General features: G+C 51.0%; 1 protein-coding gene and 1 long non-coding RNA gene across 2 annotated transcripts in view; one reads left to right on the top strand and one right to left on the bottom strand.

Moving 5' to 3' along the window:
- Positions 1-1868, bottom strand: part of LOC125307391 — a 3379-nt gene extending 1511 nt beyond the window's left edge. The window contains exons 1-2 of the long non-coding RNA XR_007195699.1: positions 1838-1868; positions 1-61 (exon numbers count right to left, since the gene is read on the bottom strand). The exon at positions 1-61 is cut by the window's left edge and continues 1511 nt beyond it. This is a non-coding gene — a long non-coding RNA (uncharacterized LOC125307391). The remainder of the gene's footprint in view (positions 62-1837) is intronic.
- The window catches only part of zfhx3b (zinc finger homeobox 3b), a 260599-nt gene that overhangs the window by 45293 nt on the left and 197806 nt on the right, over positions 1-17500 (top strand).

Genomic DNA, 17500 nt, shown 5'->3' with positions numbered 1-17500 from the left:
TCTGTTGTGGAAGCAGCAGCCTTCTGGCGCTAGCGCGAAGCAGCCTGATACCGCCGTTGTCCTGGGGAGAAGAATTTATAATTAAAATTCCAAAGCAATCAGCATTAATAAATGCGCGCGATCTCCATCAGCGACATGCAGAAAACATGCTCTCCTCCCCCACAATGCAGACACACACACACACACACACACACACACACACACACATACACACACACTGCCCCCAGCGCAAACATACACATGAGCACATGCGCGCACATATACACATACTCACAGGCGTGCGGCAATACATGTTAACACATGTAGATGTACACAAACACACAAACACACCAGGCCATAGCCTTCCTTTCGCCCCAGTCATAAGACTCTCCCTCCCAGACCCTTAGTACTACCCTATAGCCCCCCACTCCCCTACTTACGGCCCGGGACTTCGTTAGTGACCCCTCCCTCCGCTGTTAACGAGAAAGCGATTAGCATGCGTTTTCTCTTTCCTTTTTTTTTTTTATTTTTGCATAATCTCCGTGCATCTCCCCTCTCCCGCGAGCGCGCCGTCCAAAATGCTCCTCCTTACCTTGAGCTCCCTCCGTCTGTCTCTCCCTCTCTCCCTCTTTCTCTCCCTCTGAGTTCCCCTTCTCTCCCCTCTCTACCTTCTCTGAGGCTGCAGCCTCTCTCTCTCTCCCTCTCTCTCTCTCTCTCTCTCTTTTTTCTTTCTTCACTCTCTCCTGCAGCCTCTCTCTCCCTTTCCCTCGCTCCTCCCATTTCCGAGGTGCAGGCAGCGCTGGGTTTTAGACGGATCACTCTCACAATGGTTGATCAATACGGGTATTGATCCGCTGGCAAAATGTTTATAAAATCATCCTGGGAAGCTGTGGAGTGGCGGGGCTGGGAAGCAGAGAGAGAAAGATGGAGGAGAGGGAGGGCAGAGGAGGGGAGGCCGGGCAGGGGCGATGCCATGCGACGGGGGTAGAGAAGGCAGCGCGGCACCTGATTGGCTACTCAGTCTGCCCGCCTTTGCCTGGGCAAAAGGCTGGCAAAGCACACGGTGCTGAGTTTAGCCCTCCCGTGTGCCATTGTTGACGCCACAGCTGGTAAAGCCCTCAAGCCCCCCCAGCTGCCCAAAGTTTTGTGGCGTGGCGTGACGTGGTGTGGCGTGGTGGTCGGGACCGGCGCGTGGGTTTAACCTTTTCGCTGCTCTGATCTCTTGCTGCATTGGCTGCCAGCCAAGAGGCAACATCGGCCCCTCCTCCTCCTCGTCATCCCCCGCCTCCCTGCCCCCCCCGTTCCAACCAGCTCAAACCTTCATTTGCATAAATTAGCAAGCGCCAAGCAGTGCCAGCCTCTTAACGAGGCGCAGTTGCGCTGAGCACGCCTCCCCGCCACACTAACACTCACACTCACACACACACACAACATGTTGGCAGAGAGCTATGTCTTCTGCACTGCCAGCCCCACACACCCACACACACACACACACACACACACACACACACACACACACACACTGCCCCCAGACATACACATGAGCACATCTTGGCGCACATATACACATACTCACGAAATGCGATATTACATGTTAACACATGTAGATGTACACAAACACACAAACACACCAGGCCATAGCCTTCCCTTCAGCCCCCAGTCATAAGACTCTCCCTCCCAGACCCTTAGTACTACCTATCGCCCCCACTCCCCCTACTTACGCAGGACTCGTTAGTGACCCTCCCTCCGCTGTTAACGAAAGCCGATTAGCATCGTTTCTCTTCCTTTTTTTTTTTATTTTTGCATAATCTCCGTGCATCTCCCCTCTCCAGCGCCGTCCAAAAATGCTCCTCCTTACCTTGAGCTCCCTCCGTCTGTCTCTCCCTCTCCCCTCTTTCTCTCCCTCTGAGTTCCCCTTCTCTCCCCTCTCTACGCTTCTCTGGGGGCTGCAGCCTCTCTCTCTCTCCCTCTCTCTCTCTCTCTCTCTCTCTTTTTTTCTTTTCTTCCGCACTCTCTCCTGCAGCCTCTCTCCCTTTCCTCGCTCCCCATTTCGAGGTGCAGGCAGGCGCTGTTTTAGACCGGATCCTCCTCTCACAATGGTTGATCAATCACCGGTATTGATCCCTGGCAAAATGTTTATAAAATCATCCTGGGAAGCTGTGGAGTGGCGGGGCTGGGAAGCAGAGAGAGAGAGAGAGAGATGGAGGGAGAGAGAGAGAGAGAGAGAGGGGCAGAGGAGAGGGAGCGGGCGGGCGCGGCGCGCCATGCGACGGGGTAGAGAGAAGGCAGCGGCACCTGATTAGCTCTCCAGTCTGCCCGCTTTGCCTGGGCAAAAGGCTGGCAAAGCACACGGTGCTGAGTTTAGCCCTCCCGTGTGCCATTGTTGGGACGCCACAGCTGGTAAAGCCCTCGGCCCCCCAGCTGCCCAAAGTTTTTGGGCGGGCGTGACGTGGTGTGGCGTGGTGGTCGGGACCGGCGCGTGGGTTTAACCTTTTCGCTGCTCTGATCTCTTGCTGCATTGGCTGCCAGCCAAGAGGCAACATCGGCCCCTCCTCCTCCTCGTCATCCCCCGGGCCCCTGCCCCCGTTCCAACCAGCTCAAACCTTCATTTGCATAAATTAGCAAAGCGCCAAGCAGTGCCAGCCACTTTAACGAGGGCGCAGTTGCGCTGAGCCGCATACCCCGCCACACTAACACTCACACTCACACACACACACAACATGTTGGCAGAGAGCTATGTCTTCTGCACTGCCAGCCCCACACACCCACACACACACACACATACACACACACACACACACACACACACACACACTCTGCCTCAAGTTGGCACAGCATCGGGGAGCCCCATTGTCGCACCCACCACCCAGCTTGTCAAAGTGCCCAGAGCATCCTGCTGGTGTCTTTAGCGTCTCGTCCAAGTCTCAGCAGAATATCCTCTCACTCATGCAGTGCGTCCACACCACCACACCATGTTAACATAGCAGCAAGCCATGCATGCTTCTCCATAAGCAGATAACAGCTGACCACACATGTTCCAGCCAACACCAAGCAAAGCCTGAGAACTAGAACACACAAACACACACACACCACACACACAGTCGTACTATCGTAGTCATACATACACTTTGATAAGGTGTTGGCTACTACTGTACTTACTACTAACTGCCATCTCTAGGCACACATTTTCATCTTTTATGGGAATTTCTGTAAACGTTACTGTGGCAGTAGTTGTTGTATTGTCCAAGCAGTCAGCCGAGCCCACAAACAGACAGAGCTAATCTTTGCCTATACCGTTCCACTCTTAGACAAGCAACATGCCGTTGTGTCCCTGATCCCTATCGCTGGCCAGAAAACCTCATTCTCTACGCTCCTGAACTGCAGCCCCTAACTGAAGTCATGCTGTGTAAAATGCATGGAAGGCACGGAAGATTCAGTGCAGTCAGACGCTCTGCTAACTCACACACTCACATGCTTCTTAACTCTCATACACCTTTACCAATTTGACACAGTTGTCCATGACACAGACCTCCATGGCCATCCAACCACCAGGCGGCAGCTGCAGCAGTGGAAGAGCTCGGGCGGGCGCTGTCGTCCCGTCTCGAGCTCTGTGCTCTGGGTTTCCACCATAGCCAGCCGGCCCGTTCCCTCGCTGGCTCTCTGGCTGTGTGGCCCGGACTCCCACAGGGGAAGCGACGAAAAGCCAGACGCCGCGGTGTCTGAGGTGAAATGCCCAGGCATCCGCGGAGGCGGGGCGGTCTGAGCGGAGTTCAGCGGGCGCTGCCCAATTAACGCTGTGTTTTTAATTAACTGCGGCAGCTACTTATCCCTGCGCTGCGGGCGGGAGGGATGGGGGGTGGATTCGTGGCGCTGGAGGGATGAGGCTCTGAGCAGCGGAGACTGGGAGCCCGGGGTCTGCTCTACAAGGAGAATGCTGACCATGTGCGGCTGTTGGCTGTTGGTGCGGGCTGTATTGGTTGTGATAAACTAGTGTTGAGGTGTGTGTTGGTTGTGGTGTGGTCAGCGGATGTTGAGCTGTGTGTAGGTTGTTGCATGTCCTTGAGTAGAGGTAGCAGCCAGGGGCCCTGGGGAGAGAGCGAGGGATAGAGAGAGGGAGAGGGATAGAGAGAGGCAGAGGGAGAGGTGTGTTGCGCTGACACCTGGGCTTTTCTGTTGACATGATGGTGGGTGGATCATTTTCACTTGGAGGATTCCCAGCTCCTCTTGTATTTCTCGCCATCTCTGTTCTTTCCCTCCTCCTCTCTCTTCCCTGCATTTCTTCACAGGGTTATTTCTCTAACCAGCCCCCCCTTCTTATTGTTTGCCCTTTCTTTTTCCTCTCTTTCTCTCTCTCTGTCTCTTCTTCCCTCCCTCCCTCCCTCCCTTTCTCCCTCTCTCTTGCTTTCAGCAGGGCTGAATTAGAGGGTGTTTCAGCAGAATGCAGGGGTTTGTGTGTGTGTGTGTGTGTGTGTGTGTGTGTGTGTGTGTGTGTGTGTGTGTGTATGCTTCTGTTTGTGTGTGAATGTGTGTGTGGGGGTGTATATGCATCTGTGTGTGTGTGTGTGTGTGTGTGTGTGTGTGTGTGTGTGTGTGTGTGTGTGTGTGTGTTGAGGCGTACTTCACAGAAATCAATTTCAGCTCAGCCAGCGGAACCACACAAAGCCTCTCTGGCCGCGCTCCTCCCCTCTGCCTCTGCAGCAGCAGCAGGAGCATTAACGTTACCGTTAGCATTAGCACCACCGGCGCTAACATTAGCAGCAGCTGCTGCCGCCGCCACGTACACACACACACACACACACACACACACACACACACACACACACACACACACACACACACATACACGCACACATACGCAACCTACCCTGCTCATCGCTTCTCCCCTCCCTCAAGCGGGAGACATTTTGTTCTCACTCCACCACCATTATGTCAATCAAGCCGGCGCACGGGATGATGTGTGAACACAGCTGGCAAATGAATAATGAGCCGGTGAGTCCTGATTACAGACAAAATGGAGACTGCTCCTGCAATTCTCTCCCTTTCGGTCGAAGGACCACAGTGGACTCCGTCTATAATCACAGAGGCTGCATTCTGTGGGTGTCAAATATAGAGTTAAGGGCATCAAATTATATCATTTTATATAGACCATATCGATGTATATTTCTGTAATTCCTTTTTGTGTGTAAAATGTATACAAAATGTATGCATGATAGGTAATGTATATTAGTCCTAGCTGTAACACTAGCCAGCATGCTTTTAAATATATGTTCCCTAGCAGGTTAGCATATAGCCCAGCATAGTGAGTTGGCCTACATGCTATGGCTACTGTAGCTGGGGGCCTGAGTGGAGCTGTGGTCTTTGGGCTGCAGGAGAGGGCCCGGCGTGGCTGCCTGCGAGCTGCCTTTGTGTGGCCAGAGACGCGAGGCGAGAGCACCCGCAAGTTAATGCATCTCCGGCTGCCAGCCTCGCTCCACACAGCCTGCTCCTCATTCCTCCCGTATTGATTTGATGGGGAGAGCTGGAGGGAGGGAGGAAAGAAAGGGCCTTTTCAGGAAGAAGTTAAACACTCGAGCAGAAAGTGGAGGGTGGCTTTCATCACTTATTGACGAGGTGGAAAAATGTCACTATTATGGGGCTCTTTTGAGGAGATAAAGAGCTGATTGGAGCAGTGGCCTCAAGGTCAGTCCTGAGCGCATTCCTGTTGCAGCCAAACAAGCCCGTGTATAAAAGGCCAAAGGAAGCGCTTGAACCTCCTCTTCTCTTCTGTGCCTGTCTGTCTATTAGGGTGTGCGCTGTGACAGGTGACCACAGGGCAGGAGGAGGCTGCCCACTGACTGGAGAACTCCCCTCTAACACACACACACACACACACACACGCACACACACTCACACAACCTGCACGCCACACACACACAGCCAGCACACACATACACACAGAGAAGCACAAGAGCTCTCCTCTCGACTCAAGATGCTTGAACACGTTTAAGGGAGGAGTTCTTTGTCATGGGTAATCTCTCTGATCCCTCTCTCTCCTCTCTCCTCTCTCCTCTCTCTCTCTCTCTCTCTCTCTCTCTCTTTCACTCTTTCACTCGTCTGTGTCTGATCACAGAGGTGTCGCTGATGGCTGTATGTTGGATGCATATTCTTCATATGGCAAAACACCAGACATGTCTATTTGTGCTGCCTCCAGAAAGAGAGAGAGGGAAATAGATAGAGAGGGGGGTTAAAGACAAAAGTGAAGAAAATTACCACAAGAGGGCTGTGTTTGGGAGGATAGAGGCAGTCAGAAAAAAAACTGAAAAAGTGGTATGGCATGACATGACAGAGAGAATGGTATGGAGAAGGGGGAGGAGAGAGAGAGAGAGAGAAAGGGAGAGGGAGAAAGAGAGAGAGGGAGGGAGTGTGAGCAATAAAAGAATAAAACAGCAAAAAACAGACAAGGCAGAGGGTATGGGAACACGGAGAGGAAAAAGGGAGAGGTTTTTTAAAGAGAGAACAAGCAGGGAGGAAGCATGAAAGCAGAAACAGGCCGCATGGTACTGCTGCTGCTGTGGTACTGCTGCTGTGGTGCTGCTGGCATTGTAGGGGCCTGGCAGAGGACTGGCCAGCTGGAGAATATGATTGAGAGTCCTGGCGGCCTTCCCTGTATCTGACACACACACAGAGGGAACTGTGAGCTGCCCGGCACTGCCCAGCACTGCCCCCTGGGTTCACCCCAAAGTCAGCTGGTGCCAGGGCCCCGGGTCGTGACGTCAGCAGAAGCTCTGTTGGCCGCGGCGCATCATCCGTCCAGCACTGGCTGCCCAAAGCCAGGCCGAGCCCCTCCCAGCAGCACAAGACAGAGCTCCCCGCGCAAAAGGTCAGCATACCACAGCGCAGACAGAGCATCGCTTAATCCGAGGTGAAATGGTTTCTTTTCTAAATTGATTCCAGTTTGGCGCAGACAAGGGCCGTCTTGTGCTCTAATTGAGCCACTTAACGAGCGAGGGGGAGGAGAGATGGGGGCCGGGGAGGGGGCTCTTTGAGGAGGGCTTATGAAGCAGGACTTATGAACAAACACAAAACTGTTCCGCGCCGGATATCTGGAGTAAGGAGCTTCACAGGGCCACGCTGAGCAACAGGGACCCGGCCAACTCACATGTTCAACAAAGCCTTGGTGCCTGGACACATAGTGACCATTTACGTGCCTCCGCAAACACACACACACGCGCACACACACACACACACACACACACACACACACACACACATATGAAGGATTAACTCATACATGCAAATGATGTATACTCAAACATGTATTTTCCTGTAGACACACTTACATCCAACGTGTCAAATTTTGCTTACCCACACAGATACTCTCCCCACAGAGCCTCAAATCAGAGCACACACTCCAACACATAAACATCCCCATTTGTCTATGGCTAGATAATGATACAAAAGTATGCATACTTGTACTCGGAGATGGGCTGACACTTATGAGGTAGCTTAATACTCACACACAGAAACACACCCACACACACAAACACACACAGACACATGTACATACACATACACACACACACACACACGTACACACACACATACACAAACACACACAAGTGGTATCCACATCCCCACACACACAATGTAGCTGTGTCTGTACTGTACAAAAAGTACGCACATGTCAGCGTTTGCTGACTTCATAACAGATGGGTGCTAGCGATCACACATTTTTAATTAAAAGCAGGTCTCACAAACTTCCATAAATACTTCTGTGTCTGTCCATTCTCTCAGGCACACAAACAGCCACCATGAAACTCTGTCTCTCTCTTCACTTCTCTGAAGCATCTCCACTAGGCTTGTTTGGCATCATATTTGTTATATATTGTTTTCATATTTATTAATGTTTTTTCCTTTGTTTCAGCTCCACTGAAATATTTGTCTTGCTCCATGGCGAGTCATATGTACATAAATACAGTAGCAGGGGAGAGATGGGAGACGTGCTGTCTCACACCCACACACATTCACACACACTCACTCACTCACACACACACACTCACTTACTCTCTCTCTCTCACACACACACACACACACACACACACACACACACGTCACACACACACACACACACACACTCTCTCTCTCTCTCTATCTCTCTATCTCTCTCTCTCACACACACACACACACACATGCACACTCAGTCATTTGTTTGCCCCGTCGCTCTCTGTGTTCAGGCTGAATGCATAAAATATGTAATGAAATAATGTTTCTGGTGAGGGTGGTGTTGGGGGGTGGGTTGATGTGATGTAGTTGTGGTTAGAGGGGTGGATGGGTGGTGGGTGGGGGTGTGTACTGTGAATCTCAATGCTGCTCCCAGCGGGCCCCCTGTTTCAACTGCAGCGGTGATGGGGGTAAATGAGTAAGTCGGGGGTGGGCGGGGGTGGGGGTGATGGTGGTGGTTGGGGAGGTGGTGTGGGAGGGTTTATCTTGTCGCCTGAGGCGAGCTTTGTACCGTCCAGACATACTGTACGTATGAAGTCTCTTCTTCTACTGTGAAGCCCCAACCATCATACACACACACACACCTATTTCACCCAGTCTGAGACAGGCCCTCAAGACATCACCAACGCTTAAGATTCATGCCTACTAATTTGATGACTTCCCCCCCCTTCCCCACGTGTCTCTCTCTCACGTCCGGGCTGGACCTCAGTGGCACGCTTTAACGCCCTGGTCCAGGGTACGCAGACGGCCTCCTGTAATTGGCCCTTCGGCCCCATAAAAGATTGGCTGGCGGGGACTTGTAAAACGCTGAATTTGCAGCGCTTAGTTGGGGAGACGTGATTCACTCGTGGCGTAATGATGGGGAATGGCCAGGGCCTCCCCTTCACCGCCGGCCCTTCGCATGGAGACTATATGCTCTTTCCCTGCTTGATCTCTCTCTGTGGGTAGCAGCGTGGTGTGTGTGTGTGTGTGTGTGTGTGTGTATCTTATCTGTGTGTCTGTGTGTCTGTGTGTGTTGATGTGTATTTGAGTCTACATTGTTTGAAGTTTAAAAATGAATAGTACAGTTCTTTTGAACATAACTCCTCAGATCACAGTATAAGGCATCGGTTAATTTTTATTGAACGGCAGAATATATATGTGTGTGTGTATGTGTGTGTGTGTGAGTGTGTGAGTGAGAGGGAGAGAGAGTGCATATGTTTTTGGGTATGTGCGCACATGTGCGTGTGCGTGTGTATTTTTCCTTCCTCGTCACCTTGGCTGACTCCAGTCAACTCCCACACTCAATGTTAGGTTGTCAGGATTGTCCGCTCACCGCGTTCATCGGCGCTTTGAAGTTCTTCACATCAGCATAAATAATGCCTTTAACTCCACCAGTGAAGTTCCAGCCCTGGGATTGTTTGAGCAGAGATCTGGCTGCTGTGCACTCCTGTGCCTCTCTCTTGTGCTGGGGCTTCAAACTTTCCACCTCTCCTGCTCATCCTCCTCCATCCTGCTGGTGTGAGATGCTCAGTGGTGTGTGTTGCAGGGCACTGTGCAATCTCAGGGTCAATGTTTCTCTACACACACACACACACACACACACACCTATGCCTTCACCCAGTTTGAGACAGGCCCTCAAGACATCACCAACGCCATAAGATTCATGCCTACTAATTTGATGACTCTCCCCTTCCCCACGCAGCTCCTCTCACGTCCGCTGGACCTCAGTGGCACGCTTTAACGCCCTGGTCCAGGGTACGCAGACGGCCTCCTGTAATTGGCCCCGCTCGACCCCCGCTCATAAAAGATTGAAAGCGAGCGGGACTTGTAAAACGCTGAATTTGCAGCGCTTAGTTGGGGAGACGTGATTCACTCGTGGCGTAATGATGGGGAATGGCCAGGGCCTCCCCTTCACCGCCGGCCCTCGTGATGGAGACTATATGCTCTTTCCCTGCTTGATCTCTCTCTGTGGGTAGCAGCGTGGTGTGTGTGTGTGTGTGTGTGTGTGTGTATCTTATCTGTGTGTCTGTGTGTCTGTGTGTGTTGATGTGTATTGGAGTCTGTATTGTTGAAGTTTAAAGTGAATAGTACAGTTCTTTTGAACATAACTCCTCAGATCACAGTATAAGGCATCGGTTAATTTTTATTGAACGGCAGAATATATATGTGTGTGTGTGTGTGTGTGTGTGAGTGTGTGAGTGAGAGGGAGAGAGAGTGCATATGTTTTTTGCATAAAAGACATGTGCAGGCAAGGCGTGTGTATTTTTCCTTCCTCGTCACCTTGGCTGACTCCAGTCAACTCCCACACTCAATGTTAGGTTGTCAGGATTGTCCGCTCACCGCGTTCATCGGCGCTTTGAAGTTCTTCACATCAGCATAAATAATGCCTTTAACTCCACCAGTGAAGTTCCAGCCCTGGGATTGTTTGAGCAGAGATCTGGCTGCTGTGCACTCCTGTGCCTCTCTCTTGTGCTGGGGCTTCCAAACCTTCCACCTCTCCTGCTCATCCTCCTCCATCCTGCTGGTGTGAGATGCTCAGTGGTGTGTGTTGCAGGGCACTGTGCAATCTCAGGGTCAATGTTTCTCTACACACACACACACACACACACACACACACACTGACACAGAATGGCATTCAGCAGTGGACAGCTTAGTAGGTGATTTATGAGAACAAGGTGTCAATGCCAAATTTTTGGCCCTGTTGAGAAGTTGCAGCACTGTTTATTTCTCCATCTCTCTCTCTCTCTCTCTCTCTCTCTCTCTCTCTCTCTCTCTCTCTCTCTCTCTCTCTCTCTCTCTCCCTCTTCTTCTGTCTCTCTCTGTTGTTCTTTTATGAGTGTTTGCTCCCAGCTGATAGGTCCATCTCCGACTCGACCTTGGGATTGACTCATGAGGGCCTCAGATTCATGGCACACTCTGTTATGGCGCTTGTTGTTGTTCTTCTAGGTGTATAAAGTTGAAATCTCAGGTGAGCCGGCGGTGAGCCCATTTACAGTCCTGGAGCGTGAGCATGATGAATGGAGCGGCGCCTCTCCCGCAACAAAAACAAACGGAACGGTTTCTTCTCATTAGTCGAGCCTTTTGTATGTCACACTCCATTCCAAGGGCCAAAGGCGTCTTTTATTTATCAAAGGAATTTAGAAGGTTTAGGGAATTACTCTGCCCTGGCTGCCTGGGCTAATCAGATCGTAAAACTGTCTCTGTCCCACCACACTCCCTTTCCAACCCCAAACTCCCCCTCCACACACACACACACACACACACACACACACGCACACTCACACCATTTGCAGCCACACACCCATCTCTTGTTCTTCTACCCACTCACACTGCATTACATTTTCTCCTCATCCACAAATTTCCTCCACCCCACCCTCCACCCAACTCCTCCACCTCCTCTAGATCTCCTCCACCTCTCCCCATCTCCTCCGTGTGTGGGTGCCCAGGGGTGAGGAATGCGTGGAGCATCTCTGGGAACAGGACCCGCGCTTTTCCCACAAGCATGAAAAAAAACCACAGGCCAGGCCACAGCCACGGCCATGCAGTCCGTCAGTCGTCATGACGCAACCTCCATCACTCAGAGAACCTGCCAGCAGAGGAGTAGGAGCAGATAGGGGAGACAGAGAGGGGAGGCGAGGGAGGCACGGGGGTGAGAACCAATGGGTGGCCTCTATTGGTGAGGGTAGTAGTGGCCTGCACTCACTGGAACTAACCCTTGCCTTTAACGCTCGGGGGAGTTTTTGCAAAGACCGCCTCTCTGCTACACACCAAAAAATAATAATCTAGTTTAAAAAGGGGGAAGAGCTCTAAGTGGGAAGTGCGTGACATTTTGCGGCGAGTCGTGGTCTGATGTGAACCGGGTTGAGCCAGGGGAGAAAGAGAGGGGGAGAGAGAGAGAGAGAGAGAGAGAGGAGAGAAACAGCTGAGAGTTCAGTGGGCCGTCCTCCCGGGACCGCGCCCCGGTTCCTGCTGTTCCGTTTTGAGAAGACAGCTGTGGGGGCGGCCCATTAATTGTTTGTTGGCCAAGTCATCATTAGAAAAGCAGACGCCCGGTGCTCTTTTACTTTCTCTCTCTAACTGAGATGTGAAGGAGAAGACAGAAAGATAGACATGAGAGAAGGAGAGAAAGACAGAGGCAGAGAGAAAGAGAGAGAGAGACAGAGAGGAGAAAGAGGTGAAGAGATGGAGGCACTCAGTCTTGGGCTCCCAGAGGCCCTTGTCTGAGACGCTGGTGATTAACACTAGGCAGTTGCCTCTGTAATTCCTCATACATTAAGACACAAGCTTGAAAGGGACTCCCAAACACAAAAACAGAGTGAAAACTTCAATCAGTCCCCCTACTCTCTCGTGCACTCGCACACTTTCTCTTGCCCCTTTTCTCTTTCTCTCTCTCTCTCTCTCTCTCCCTTTCTCTCCCTCGCTCTAATTATCTGTACCTCTGTAATCGCTGTTATATTCATCATAGCTTTTAGTATTTATAGGGTCTGTTTTCATCATAGTAATAATGTCACTCTGGAATTCCCATGCATAGAGAGTGAGCGAGGGATGGAGGAGGAGGAGGAGGAAGGAGGGAAAGGAGGGAGGGAGGTAAAGAATGAGAGGGGGGAGTAAGAAAAAAGTGCGAGTGCTTGGATCCTGACTCCTCTCTTCGACGACGTTTGATTTTTTTCGGGGCGGGGGGAGTGGGGGGAGTGGGGGCAGAGGTCCCTCAGCTGGAGGGCTTGTGCTAGTGGCCGGGGCGTCCCCAGGCCCGGGCCGGCTCTGCTCCGGTGTTGGCTCGGCTCGCTCCGGCATGTGGAGCTGGTTTGGGTTTCCGGCTGCAGCCCACCGAGCTGCTCGCTGTGCTGCCTGCAGGGACCCAGCGGGTTGCATCCTGACTCTCCACAATGGCCTCCCACCGGACACTCAGCTTCCTGCCCCAGCTGAGACCCCTCCTCCTCACCTCTCTCTCTCTCTCTCTCTCTCTCTCTCTCTCTCTCTCTCTCTCTGTACCTTTGTCTTTCTCCTTTTTCATGTCTCTCCTTCCTTTGATTCTGCTCATCTCTCAGATAATCCCCACAACGTTTTCTCTCTCTATGTTTTTCCCATGTGGTCATTCACAGGTCGGTTACAGATATCCACACCTGACCTCTGTGCCCTGGACACACACTAATCTTTTTTCCCTCTCTCCTCACCCCTCTCCCCCTCTCTCTGGGGTAATCCCCCCTGTCTCTCTGGGTATACTCTCTCCCTCTCTCCCTCTCTGGAGGTATATCTCTCTCCCCCTCTCTCCCTCTCTCTCCCTCTCTGGAGGTCTCTCTCCCCTCTCTCCCTCTCTCTCCTCTCTGGAGGTATATCCCCTCTCTCCTCTCTCTCCCTCTCTGGAGGTATCTCTCTCCCCCCTCTCTCCCTCTCTGGAGGTATATCTCTCTCCCCCTCTCTCCCTCTCTCCCTCTCTGGAGGTATATCTCTCTCCTCTCCTCTCTCTCTCCCTCTCTGGAGGTATATCTCTCCCCCTCTCTCCCTCTCTCCCTCTCTGGAGGTATATCTCTCTCCCCCTCTCTCCCTCTCTCTCTCTCTGGGTATCTCTCTCCCCCTCTGGAGGTATATCTCTCCCCCTCTCCCCATCCTCCATGTGGCTCCCAGTGTTTGGGTGTATATTTAACACCCACGTGTGAGGCCTGCTGGGAGCGCTGGGGGAATGGAAAGGAAAACAAGCATGCCCTCTCGGAGGGCTCTCTGGAGCGGAGCCGCTATAAATACCTCAGGGTGGCGCGCCAGTCCCAGCGCTCATGGCATGGGAACCGCCATGTCTCCCCGCGCCCATCACCCCGCTGGCCCGGGCCACCAGCGGACGCCACTGTGGGAAGGGTCCAGCGGGCAGGTCGGAGGGCAGGGAGAGGGGTGGACAGATGGACAGAGAGAGGGACAGAGAGAAACTGAATTGAAGGAAACAAAGACAGGAAAAAAGAAAAGGCCAAAAACATTTGGTGGAGGTGGAGAATGGGTTGGTTGAATGGAAGCATAGGTTGAGGAAAGTGAGAGAGCAATAGAGAGAACGACAGAGAGGAGAGGAGGGAGAGAAAAGAAAGAGGGCAGAGACGGGTAGAGGTGGAGGAGTTTTTTTCTTTTTTTTCTTCCTCCTAATGGCACGGCCCTTTGTTGTGTCTCGGTGAGGAGTCTATGCGTTTCATCCCCCCTCTGCCAGAGCTAGGCTCCGCTCATCCACCTTTTCAAAAGAGTTTATGTACACTGCATTTAGTCTGCTTCTCCTTATGAAGATTGTATGAATGTGTGCTTTTCAAAGTGTGGCGAGGAAAAAAATAATCGGCTTCGCAGTGCTCAGATGAAGCGTTTGTTTTCCTACCCCCTAAAAATTGATTTAGACTTTCAAAGGTTTGCTCTTCACAGTGCTGTCTACCCGTGTCGGCGTTAGACAGGTTTAGCTCACTTTTTTGGAATTTGAGGTAATAGTTTTAAACTGACAGACTAAACATCACTTCTCGTGGCTGTTCCACTTCTGAATAGTAAATATTTCCACGCAAATACACACATGTCTTCGCACACATGTATGTCTGAGCCAACACACAAACACACACACACACACGCACAGTCACACATTTCGTCTTTCAATCTAATGATTCCACCACAAAAGCGTACTGGGTTTCTGGGAGTGTGTGATGTTGTCAGTTAAACAAATGAGGAGCGCAAGCCTCTCAAACTTTTTGTCCTTGTGTGTTCGTCTCACCGCCGAGAGTAGCCGCTTTGTCGTGGCCAAGGAATCTGCCGCACTGCCGACCACTTCAGAGTGACCCTACAGTGTCTCAGAAGACCTGAAGCCTGTCCCTGCGTCTCTACATTCCCAGTCCCACTGTAATGTGTGCCAACCTTGAGGGTACGCGCTCACCACAACATGTGTTCATGGACAAGCTCCCATGTGTAAACATGACTGCAGCCAGTCAGCAGAACCCATTTAAACTCGCTCAATGTCCTCGCTCACATTTTACTTTTGTCTTTCTCTCTTTTTTTGTGCAACAGATACAAAACAAAAACATGATACCTGTCTTTTTTCAGTCGGCTTATAACTGTCACTTATGGCCAGACTCCAGAAACCCAAAACATAAAACAGATGAAAAAAAAAAAAAAAAAAAAAAGGGCTAGTTCTGTGTGCTTGTGACATCATAATGGGGTTAGAAGCAGAATCTTCCCATCAGTCCCCACACTTCCTCTCTCACCCTCGGCGTCTTCCTCCTCTCCACGGATTTCTTTTATTGGCTTTGCATGTGCTCGTCTTTATTTGATTTTCTTCTGCACACCCTCCTCTCTTTCTTTCTTTCCTTCACAGCACCCCCCTACACCGACCCCCGTCTCTCTCTTTCTCCCCCTGCCTTCCTCTCTCCCTCTTCTACAAGGCACACTTGTTATTTCTTCGTACAAGGTCCCATAATTAAGTTTGACATAAGCGCAGGGATTAAATATGCGGTTTGGGAGGGGGAAAAAGAGGCTCTGTTACAATCTCAAGGCCAGCTGTAAAATGGAACCAGATTGCGACACTTGGAGCTGGAAAGTTTGGGAAGGCTGCCGAGACTGGAGCTATGTGTGTTCAAACAGCAACGGGATCCGAGCTGCTCCAGAGTTGCCAGAGAGCAGCCAACAGACGACCGTCTCTGTGGCCAAAAGACAACTGGGTTGCTCGCCAAAAGACTACTGCTTCTGAAGCCAAATGTCTACTGCCTATCTAGCCAAAAGTCTTTCGCCTTTTTAGCTGAAAGGCCAACACTTCACCCGCCGAACGGGTGATGCAATAGCCAAAAGACTTGTACCTCCACAGCCAAAAGGCTGCCTGTGTATCTTGACACAATGTCTTTTTAAGCCGAAAGACAACTGCATGCCTTGCTGAAGGCCTCCTTTCACGTTAGCCACCAAAGACTACGGTCTATTTTGTCAAAAACTACTAAAGAGCTTTCATCTTCCAAGCCAAACGATTTCAGGGTCTGAAACCAGAAGACTCTGCCTTTCCCATCAAAGGTCTGCTGCCCCAAGCCAACAGCGGCTACTTTCCAGCTCACAGTGCACTGCATTCCAATTCAAAATACCCCTCCTCCTCGCCAAAGTCCTGCCACCTCTTTTACGAGCAGCATCAAGTTTGTGCTCTTTCGCCTTTATTGTATTTACTCATTATGCCAGCGTGCTGGAAAAGCCTCTCGCTTTCGATGAAGCCCCGTTTGGACGGCGATGATTGTTTTCTTCACAGTCAGCTGCCCTCTCTGAGAAAACGTCCTCTGTCAGACAGACATGCTTTTCCTTAATGAGCGCCGAGCCATGGGAGCCATTTCGCAAGCTATCATTCAATCACTGACACCAAACATGGAAATGGTGGGCTGAGCTCCCCCTCATAAAACAGGGCCCGAGCATGTCTGTGCGATTTTCCCCCCTCCGCTGTGAACTCGAAGAGGTCTCCGAGGGAACTTTGCATTCTTAAATAACTCTTGCAAAACGGTCTTAATCTTAATGAGTCTGAGCAGCAAATCTCTCATCTGCAGCAAAAAGGATTAGGAAGGCCGAGGAGAGGAGAGGAAGAGAGAAAAAAACCACTGCTGTTCCACTTTGATGAATTGTGTTTTGTAAATCCCCGGGCATGAAGTTCTCCCAATGAACAAAGCGATGGTAGCAAGCGGGATGCATTTAAACAACACAACTTATCGGAGAGAAACAGAACATGCATTTAAGCGCAAATACAATGGCAAAGCAGATTCGTCACTTCAGCAAATGATAAAAGTGGCTAACTCTTTCTGGCAATCCACTTAGCTAGTTTCAGAAATCAAGCCCAAAGTAGCTTTGCACAAATTAAGTGCATTTTGCGCGCGCCGCCTCTTCTCTGCCGTGTTTATGTATTTTGCATGATGCCAGGGAGCCATTGTTGGCAGTAAATAAATGAATTGATCATTTCCTTGGCGCTTAGCGGCGCGGCTAAAAATAGCTGTCATGGTGATGAAAGAGTTAATGAACAAACATAAATAGTGAGGGCCACAGCACTTTCTCTTAGTCTCCCGCTAACTGTAACAGTTGGACTGCTTTCAGTGCACTTTTTATCCCCCACCCCCACATTCCCAGCCCCCGCAGCAAAACTTTTGCTTTAGCTGGCGTGCAAATGTTCTTTAGGAAGCTAATCTGCAGGAAGTTGTGTGTGTTTTTTTCTCTCTTTTTCATGATTTTACTTGAATGTGATTAATACATCATTGATGATATGTTAATGCAATCCAAATCAAGCCTTTGCTGCATTTACTCTATTAATTACACCCAGTGCTAATTTCCCCCAACACCCTATCAAAGCGCAAGAGGTTATTGAAGTGAGCCCCAAGCTAGTTCAAAACAGCCCAACTCCACAACAAGCCGTGCTGACCAGGGACCTACCCTTGGCAGCAACCCCTCTATATGCCCCACAGGCATTTGGAGAGGGCCGGGGGAGGAGGGGGAGGAGTGGAAGGGTGGATGGCGGTGGGAGTTTTCTTGTGTGTTTGATTGCTTCTCTCTTTAAATTCCCCTGCCTGCCTCAGCTCTTTGGCCACGAATGTGTCTG

This window comes from Alosa alosa, chromosome 14, assembly GCF_017589495.1.
Source record: "Alosa alosa isolate M-15738 ecotype Scorff River chromosome 14, AALO_Geno_1.1, whole genome shotgun sequence".
Classification (NCBI taxonomy): Eukaryota; Metazoa; Chordata; class Actinopteri; order Clupeiformes; family Clupeidae; genus Alosa; species Alosa alosa.
This window is presented reverse-complemented; position numbering and strand designations above follow the sequence as displayed.